This window comes from Anguilla anguilla, chromosome 16 (assembly GCF_013347855.1).
Source record: "Anguilla anguilla isolate fAngAng1 chromosome 16, fAngAng1.pri, whole genome shotgun sequence".
NCBI classification, from domain to species: domain Eukaryota; kingdom Metazoa; phylum Chordata; class Actinopteri; order Anguilliformes; family Anguillidae; genus Anguilla; species Anguilla anguilla.
In genome coordinates, this window is record NC_049216.1 from 24835196 (window position 1) to 24845435 (window position 10240).

General features: G+C 45.0%; 1 protein-coding gene and 1 long non-coding RNA gene across 14 annotated transcripts in view; one reads left to right on the forward strand and one right to left on the reverse strand.

The window, feature by feature from the left end:
• The window catches only part of LOC118215021 (tight junction protein ZO-1-like), a 116527-nt gene that overhangs the window by 21443 nt on the left and 84844 nt on the right, over positions 1-10240 (forward strand). The window lies entirely within an intron of this gene.
• The window catches only part of LOC118215022, a 12926-nt gene continuing 9499 nt past the window's right edge, over positions 6814-10240 (reverse strand). Inside the window, exon 3 of the long non-coding RNA XR_004762751.1 lies at positions 6814-7066. This is a non-coding gene — a long non-coding RNA (uncharacterized LOC118215022). The remainder of the gene's footprint in view (positions 7067-10240) is intronic.

Consider the following 10240-nt stretch of genomic DNA (forward strand, 5'->3'; position numbering starts at 1 on the left):
TCTATTTGGTGAATAATACTACAGAAGGGGCAAAGAAAATACATTTAATCTATTTGCATTATTTAAAAAGAAGGTTCTTGTTTTTTTTTCCACAGCTAAAATATATTTGCTTATTTCATCATTTCATCCAGTGCAACCTACATGTACAGATAAATTAAGGGCATGTTTGCATTTTTGTGGGATTGCGTGCGTGTTTGGTTGTAATAGTGTGTGTGTATATTTGTGTGTGTGTGTGTGTGTGTGTGTGTGTGTGTGTGTGTGTTTTTGTGTGTGTGTACGTATGTCTGTGATTGCTTGTGCAGTTTTCTTCTCCCCTCAGTAAGGTATTGATCAGTCTCATTAAAGAGTTCTCAGGTCAGCACTTCTCTCAGGAGAAACAGGGGAGCCCTGGCTGTTTGCTCAGAAGGAACTTATTAGCTGGAATTCCGCTTACCCTTCCACAGCCCAACCCTCCCCTCAGTCTTCCTCACTTGCTGAAGATGGAGTCAGGCAGAGGCATTGGTGTGCGTGTGCGCTTGTGTGCGTGTGTGTCTGTTTGCATGTGCATTAGGGCATGTGTGCTGATAAGTTTGTGGATTTAAATTACATAGCTTTCCTTATGAATTGTACGTCTCCGTGTGTGTCATACTGTTTTGATGCTCAAAAAGGATTTCACAGTGCTGGATTACGCATTTTTATTTTCAAATAGAAGATACTTGTCGGTAAATCTACTAATCTAGTACTTTAACTCCTGTACAAAATGTATTATTTTATGTATTATTTGATTGGTGCAAATTTTTATCATGACTATAAAATTGGCCTTGGGTTCATTTTTTATTGAGGAGAGAATCTTAAGGGCTAAGTTCATGCATTTTTCTGTTTTGAATTTGGTGAATTTTAATTTTAATATTTTAATTTTAATGTTTTACTTATTATATATTTTTATTTTTTTATGAATGTTGGTTCCTAACATGGGGCTGTACTTATCGAATTCCTACCCTAATTTGGAATGTCCAATTATCTGCAACTGCAGCCATGTTCATGCAATCGGCAATTGTCCATTGCCCTAAGGAGCTACCAGCCACGGTCGACCCTGACAGGGTATGAGTCAATCCGAGACCATTGGCTGTTTAATTTTTAAATGGGTCATTTAAGGATGCTTAATCACATGTGGCACTTCGGTTTATCTCTTGCTATATTGCAGGAACAGAAAAATTGTGTCTTTGTAGTTTTCGTGAAGAGGGAATGCATTGTGCTCACTGTGTTTGCCTGATAAGCTCTCCAGTGCAATGTGCTCAGTCAGGATTCTGAAAAGCCTGACGCTCGAAAGCAAACTACCCATTAAGTACAGCAGACTTTTAGATGCAGTCTGATTTAAAAATAAAATTTTAGCCACCAAGGGATGCGCCTTGTGTCTCAGTCAGCATGATAACATATGTTACATTTTAAAGGTATGTTATCTGAAGGTGTCATGGATTCAATGTCAACTGTTTCAATTTTGTGACAGGCGAGATGTTTTTGTTCCAAGGTTCTGCCCAGCTGGTTAATTATATCATCTTAACACTTGAAATTGGAGTTACATTTGTGGGAATCACTCTGTACAGTGTCTTCAAGTAAAAGTACAGGGTAACAGTGTGTGTATTACTATGATGGTGTTACCCCTACCTTCATGTGGTAACAGTATGTGTAGTACGATTATAGTGCAACCACCTACCATTATGTGGTAACAGTATGTGCAGTACTATGATAGTTTTACCCCTTAACTTTATGTGGTAACAGTATGTGTAGTATTGTGAGAGTGTTACCCCTGCCCTCACACACAGGCCACCTTTTCTGTAATAGACTCATTCAGACTCAGTTATTTCCCTCTAGTACGGTGCATGTGCCACATTCAGCTGAAATTGCAGGAAAATGAGTTTGCCTGAGTTGACCTCTGAGATTCAGATTCCTCGTTGTGCTGTTTCTTTAATTCAAAGTGGCTGCAGGAAATACAAAACTTTTTAGTGCACCCCTCCCCCAGGGACGTCATTACAGCCCCAATCCTCTCATTTGTGTCCTTATTGAGGGAAATGGGGTGGGGAGAGAGGAAGAGGCGGCGTGTGCACTGATGCTCTGCGCACTGCTGTGCCGAAAGCGGGGGAGACGGAGGAGGGGGACCCCCCGCGCTCTCCGGCTCCGGGCACTCAGAACGCATTCATCACGGGACGCAGTCACCATTGAGTTCCATTAGGATCAAGGGTTCTATTTCGGTCGGTGACCTGTGGAGACGGTCGGGGAGGCTGTGTCCCCGTGGTGCATTGCAGGATGGAAGCTGCTTTCATCTATCTTCACTCAAATTTTTATGGGACTTCACTCAGGTTTAGTTTATATGTGGTTTGTTTTTCCTTGTGTTTGTGTGTGTTTGTGTGTGTGTGTGTGTGTGTGTGTGTGTGTTTGCGTGTGTGTGTGTGAGAGAAAGTGTGTGTGTACACACTCATATCTATGTAATGATCTAATATCTTTAATGTTTTTGTTTGCTTGTGTACGCATTAATATGTACGCTTTTAATGCGTGTATATATGTGTGTGTTTGTGTGTGTGTGCTTGCGTGCCTGTGTATGTGTATATACGTGTGCATGTGTGTATGTGTTTGGACTGGACTGCATTTTTTTGGACTGCATTTTTTTTATATAGCGCTTTTTTCCAAAGCGCTTTACAATTGATGCCTCTCATTTGCCAGAGCAGTTAGGGGTTAGGGGTTAGGTGTCTTGCTCAAGGACACTTAGACATGCCCAGAGCGGGGTTTGACCCGGCAACCCTCCGACTGCCAGACAATCGGTCTTACCTCCTGAGCTATGTCGCCCTGTGTGTGTATGCGCATGCATGCCTGTATGTGTGTGTATGTGCGTGTGCATATGTGTGTTTGTATGTGTGTCTTTTTCTGCGTTTGAATTCCTGAAATCACTTCAGGTCCTCCAGCAGGTGAGCACTGTTAGGCAATCCCTTTAAAGCATGCAGCTGCAAAAACATGTGGATGACTGTGTGGGTGACTGTGTGGATGACTGTGTGGGTGACTGTGTAGATGACTGTGTGGGTGACTGTGTGGATGACTGTGTGGGTGACCGTGTAGATGACTGTGTGGGTGACTGTGTGGGTGACTGTGTGGGTGACTGTGTAGATGACTGTGTGGGTGACTGTATGGGTGACTGTGTGGGTGATTGTGTAAATGACTGTGTGGGTGACTGTGTAGATGACTGTGTAGATGACTGTGTGGATGACTGTGTGGGTGACCGTGTAGATGACTGTGTGAATGACTGTATGGTTGATTGTGTAGATGACTGTGTGGGTGACTGTGTGAATAATTGTATGGATGATTGTGTAGATGACTGTGTGAATGACTATGTGGATGACTGTGTGGATGACTGTGTGAATGACTGTGTGGATGACTGTGTGGGTGACTGTGTGGGTGGCCGTGTAGATGACTGTGTGAATAATTGTGTGGGTGACTGTGTGGGTGACAGGGGGGCCAGCAGGTCTGGAAGGTTACCCTGGCAGCAGGTCTCCAGCAGCCAGGGGCTTCTGCACAGGTCATTCCACACTGTGGAGGAAGACTGTGGTGAGAGAAACGAGCTGTATGAGATTTCCCTCTCCAAATTCTGCTCTCTCACACGGAGTTCCATACAATTCAGCATGCAGTCCTGCCTTTTTAACTTAATTTGCAGCTGTTTTTATAGCCTGAATCAACATTTATCAGTATGATTACACGATGTGCAGCCTCCCCCAGCTGAGTGCAGCGGGTGAATCCTTTACTTAAAAGTAAAACCATAAGTGAACAGGCACAAATGAATCGGCATCACCCCCCCAGTGTTTATAGTGGTTGCGTAGAACAATCTGTGAAAGACTGTGAAAATCAGTTGGGTCTTTTTTTGCTATTCTGTGGGGTTGACAATGATTGCCACCGGCCCTTCTCTCCACACTTGTTTAAATTTCCAGGAGATCAAATGTCGCTGTCGCCACCTTCCCATCAGTGCTGCCGTCTCAAGGAAATAACACTTGGAAGCGTTTATGTGTGCGGGGGTGTCATTTCTTCAAAATATATCAAATTAAATCCAATTTCATGCTTATTCTTTGTCCACTAATTCGTCATTTTTGGTCACAAACAGTATTGAATTCACAATTTTTAAACTGAAGAAGAAAAGAAAAACAGAGGGACCTGTCTACCATTGCTGCAAAGGGGGCCGTGTTTCTGTCAGTGCTGTGTGTTCAGATCACAGCCTCCTGTTTCTCTGTTCTGGCTTGCTGTCGCACAGGGGAGGGAATTCTGTGGGGGTGGGGCTATTTAAACACCCCTGACGGGATTGGCCATCTTGCTTGCATTATGAGCTGGGGGAGTGCGCCAGTGATTAAACCCAGTGACTGACCTTGGGTTAGTGAAGCTGGGTCAGAGGAACTGCGGTAAGACGCCAGTGCCAAACATCAGTGGATGTATAACATATGAACAATATGGACGCGTGTAATAAGAAGAACACCTGAATGAAAAATATATTGCAGATCTCATTATGGTTTGTATTCATGTGTTTGTACTGAGATGTCGTAGCTGCATGGGTTACCCGGATTTTATGAGGCATATTTACTGGTCTTGAGATTGACCCAGAGACTCTTTAATCAGACTAATCAATACCTTCTGAAGAGGGAGAAGATGAGAGAGGAGTACCGCACAAGCAAACACACACGCATGCACACACACACGGAAGAAACACATTCATATACCCAAACACATGCACATGCACGCACGCACACGCACACACGCACACACACACACAAAAAACACATTCATACACCCAAACACAAGCACATGCACGCACGCACACGCACACACACACAAACACATTCATACACCCAAACACAAGCACGCAGGCACACACACACACACACAGGCTCCTTCGGGAAAAAACAACACACATTCATACATCCAAACACACACAGAGGTGGAAAGTCCAGGGGTCTGAAAGTAAAAGTCTTGCCATTTGTTTCTTCCATCCCTGAATGCAGCCAGCTGATTTCACTAATTTGTTCTATCTCTTGGCTGAAGAATTGTGCTAATTAACTAATCTATGAGATTGGAGCAAAATACTTTTGCTTTTACTTTCTGAACCTGGATTTTCCGCCTCTGCACATGCACATGCACTCAATACTTAGCATATTTTAAAAACTGTGTATTTTTATCCTATGGAATTGAGTAGAAATTTACATAAATACAGCAAACATTTTCTGCATCAATATGAGCTTAGGGAGAAAGGCAGCCAATATATTGTAGTGAACCTGATTGCTTGTTTCTACGGTAACCTTGAGCATAGCATCATAGCCCTTGATTGGCTCCTTCCTGCCCTTGCCCTCCCCCCATCATGCCTTGATGTGAGTCCCTTTCTTTGGTGCCAGTTTGGATGCTCTTTCTGAACCCAGATCTTGGCAGGCCTCTGAGGTGCTGGGGCTCTGTGTCACTAAGTACAGGGAAGGGCCAGTCGCTTCTTCTGGTAACACAAGCATGTGTACACATGCACATACACATACGCATACTGTACACTCTTACTCTCGCTCTCTGTCTGTCACACATATACACATACCCTCTCACTCTCTCTCTCTCTCTTCCTCTCTCTCTTCCTCTCTCTCACTCTCTCCCTCTCTCTCTCTCACACACATACACACATACCCTCTCACTCTCTCTCTCTCTCTTCCTCTCTCTCACTCTCTCCCTCTCGCTCTCTCTCTCTCACACACACACACATACCCTCTTGCTCTCTCTCTCTCTGTCTTTCACACACACACATGCACATACGTTCTTACTTTTGCGCTCTCTCTCTCCTCTCTCTCTCTCTCTCTCTCTCTCTCTCTCACACCCACACACACACACACACATTCTGTTACATGTCCACAAAGTAGTTCATAATTACAAACAGCACCCTAAACAACATTTGAGCTTTTCTTCAGCTGAAGGGGTTCCATGTCCACAAAGTAGTTCATAATTACAAACAGCACCCTAAACAACATTTTTCTGCTTTTCTGCAGCTGAAGGGGTTGCATGAATATGACTGTGCAACTCCCACAAGGCCATAACCCCCATAACTTATCCATGTTTTTGAGACCCTGGCAACCTCCATGCCAGCACTGCTCCAAATCCATCCATCCATCCACCGTCACAGAAATCTGTCCAAGCTTTTTCATGAAACACACAAGCTCCCTGAGAAAGGAGTTTTGATTGGCCAACTACTGTACTTCCCTTTCAGCTCGCTGGTGTAATGGAGCTATGACTAACGGTAAAAAGCAAACAAAAAACTCCCTGTGGTTTTTCTGATTGTGTGTGTGTGTGTGTGTGTATGTGTGAGAGTGAGTGAGCAAGAGAGAGAGAGAGACAGAGAGAGAGAGAGCATTTGCATATGCATGTCCGTGAGTATTTTTCTGTGCTGTTTGTGTGCGTGTGTGCATGCATTTATGCACACATTTGCATGTATGTGTGTGAGAGAGAATGTGCTGTGTGTGTATATGTGTGTGTGAGAGACAGTGCTCTGTGCTATGTGTGTGTGTATGTGTGTGCGCGCTCTCCTCTGCAGTGTGTATGATGTTGTGTGGGTGCACCAGGAGCTGTCAGGTCCTGTTGAGTCGTACTGCACTGTAGGAGCACTGTGCCATGGTGGAATTCTGGGAAGCTCCTCAGTGGAAACTCTTGCTTAGTCAGGCCCTTATGCACCCTCAGTTATTCTTATACTGAACACGCACATACGCGCAATTATGTACACACCATTAACTTTACAGAGACATAATGACTGTTTACTGAATTTACTGATGTGCTTAATGCACTTGGAAATTAAACAAAGAGGGCAAGATGGAATAAATCTATAATTTAGTACATTCATATTTTTTTTAAAATGGATTATGAAGCACAGAAATTCCAACGTCTGTACTGTGTCAGACGCTAGGTGGTACAGCTTCTGTTCAGTTTCTCCTGTTCCGGACAGCGCTCTCCTGTCTGAGCTCGTGAGCTGTATTTTCACAGGCTTGGATCCTGCCTTCACTGGCACTCGGGCTGAAAGCCGCGTCCCATATTTGATAACCTGGGGAGGAAAACAATCAGTGTCAGCCTGGATAATTTGTTGCTGAAATCCTGCAGAGGGCAGAGTTTTACAACTTGTAAATTAAAACGTGGCTGGTAGGAGGGAGCAGGAATGGCAAAGGGGATGGTTACTGCCTGCTGCCATCAGCAAAGTCGCCATCCAAAATGGGGAAAAAGAATTGAAACCATACATTTTGTGATACATAATTTCTGCCTTGGTTCATTTAAAAAAAAAAAGGAAAGGATGTGCAAAAATCTGAGAATTAACGATGCGGCAAAGCTGGTCTCACTGCAGCTTCTGCGTTTTCCCGAGTAGCCCCTCTCTAACTTAACAGGAGGCAAGACCAAATAGTGTGGAGTTTGAGCTCTGGCCAGAGGAGGGATTCTTATTTATGGTATTTCCTGTCAAAATGTGCAGCTATTAAATTTAACTATCCCTTCATACAAACAAGATATGAAATAGATAAAAAGGGAAAAAAGCACTGAGCATCTGGAATGGTGTTTACTGGCAGACCATTGCACCTTCCTTCTGCCGCATGCTTGGTTCCCTCAGTAATTGCCTGGGAAGAGCTGATGCCAGGAGGTTTAATTATCTGAAATTGACGTTCCAGCAATGGCCACAGGGGCTTTCTTTGCCCGTAGCCTGGTGGATCCGCGAGACAGAGGGGAGCTTTAAGTGAAAGATCCCCTCTGGAGCAGAGGGGCCGGGTTGTGTGGAACGCTGTTCCTCCGTGCGAAAGCTGGAGGGAAAGCAAGGGACAGTATGGAGCCACCTGATTAGCTGAGAATAAAGGTTGACTTGCAAGAGTCAATACTGAAATATGGAGGGAGGGAGGGAAGGAGGGGGAGAGAGAGAGAGGAAAGAGAGAGAGAATTCCTCTGAATATAGCTGCTATTTTTTTCAACGATTTCTTTACTAATTTAATTGTTTTGTAAAGCAATTGAATTCTTTTTTTAAATAATATTTTTAGTTGAGTTGAGTCTCTTTTACTCCTTTTTTCAGTGCATCATCTCTGTTTAATCATGAAACCCTCCCTGCTTCTCAGTGAACTCCCTTAGTGGCAAATTGGATAATTGCTTACTTTGTATTATTGCACAGCACCCAGCCGGTCTTGCCTTAATCCCATTAACTTCACTTTCTTCTGTTATGTGAATACCCTGGTTCCGTGCGGACAGCATCGAACACACAATATGGAAATGGAGTTGCCTGCATTAAAAGATTTATAGATAATAAGTAATCTATTATTACATCTCTACTCAATTGTTATATTATTACAAATCATTTATTAAAGTTTATAAATCCGTGATAGAACTGTATCGTGTTGCACAGTTTTGTTTCTCATTAGATGGCACAGTCTCTGTATCTGGAGTTGCCTGCATGCCTTGGGTGGTAACATGCGTAGTATTTTATCATGCTGGTTCTCTCACGGCACCATGCAGGAAGGCTTTCAGTTGGATTAGTTAAGTCTGTGCATCAGTGAGGATGATGTGCTTAATTAACAGCACCGTGCACTTAGGCCTTCCTGTAATTTCTCTTATAAATAAATAATGTGGGCGCTCTTCATTAGCAACGGTTTATGTGCTGCCGCTTCGTAGACGGCCCACGGAATGGCCCCGCCGGGACGTGCGATCTGAAACGAGTGCGTTTGCCTTCACACGCGCCGGCCCCTGCCTCCCTGGCCATTCCGCCTGCTCCCTGTGCTTACGGCTGGGATAGAGGAGGAGAACTCCTGCTCCCTGTGATTACTGCTGGGACAGAGGAGGAGAACTCCTGCTCCCTGTGCTTACGGCTGGGATGGAGGAGGAGAACTCCTGCTCCCTCTGATTACTGCTGGGATAGAGGAGGAGAACTCCTGCTCCCTCTGATTACTGCTGGGATAGAGGAGGAGAACTCCTGCTCCCTCTGATTACTGCTGGGATAGAGGAGGAGAACTCCTGCTCCCTCTGAATGCTGCTGGGATAGAGGAGGAGAACTCCTGCTCCCTCTGATTACTGCTGGGATAGAGGAGGAGAACTCCTGCTCCCTCTGATTACTGCTGGGATAGAGGAGGAGAACTCCTGCTCCCTGTGCTTACGGCTGGGATGGAGGAGGAGAACTCCTGCTCCCTGTGCTTATGGCTGGGATAGAGGAGGAGAACTCCTGCTCCCTCTGATTACTGCTGGGATAGAGGAGGAGAACTCCTGCTCCCTCTGATTACTGCTGGGATAGAGGAGGAGAACTCCTGCTCCCTGTGCTTACGGCTGGGATAGAGGAGGAGAACTCCTGCTCCCTCTGATTACTGCTGGGATAGAGGAGGAGAACTCCTGCTCCCTCTGAATGCTGCTGGGTTAGAGGAAGAGAACTCCTGCTCCCTCTGATTACTGCTGGGATAGAGGAGGAGAACTCCTGCTCCCTCTGATTACTGCTGGGATAGAGGAGGAGAACTCCTGCTCCCTCTGATTACTGCTGGGATAGAGGAGGAGAACTCCTGCTCCCTCTGATTACTGCTGGGATAGAGGAGGAGAACTCCTGTTCCCTCTGATTACTGCTGGGATAGAGGAGGAGAACTCCTGCTCCCTCTGATTACTGCTGGGATAGAGGAAGACCATCTCGTATTTTCTGTAACTGGGTGTGCTCCCCTCTTTTCCACTGTACTGTTTCATGCTTGTCTGAGGTGCTGAGTGCTGTAACCAGGCAGACATTCTCTTGGCCCCTTGAAATGCTTTTTCTTCTTCTCTCAACTGCTTTATGTCTGTTTTCCCTAAAGCTTAAAAGCAGGGGCACTTGTTTCAGCCTTTTTGCATTGCTGGGCACTGCTGGGGGTGAGCTCGGCCGCGAGCTGGAAAGGTTGCATTTTGCATCATTTATCAGCAGAATAAAAAGGAGGGAGAAACAAGCGGGACAGTGTGGCTGCATTTCTTTCTCTCTTTCTTTCATTCTTTGTTTCATTCTTTCACAACATTCCCACAGTGATTTTATCAGGACCTTGCGGCTGTGGATTAACTGTACACTTCCCTGTGCTCTGAACTCTTGTTTTCGTTTAATAAAGTCAGGGGTGGGAGCTCAGACATCAGATCACCGCTCCTGAGGTGAAATGCGAGCGTGCAAATCGTCTGAGTCTGAGTCTGAGTCGATGTGACTGGCAGGAAACTGTCCGCGGGAAAGGCTTTTGTGTCTAAAAGTAGTCCTGTTTGT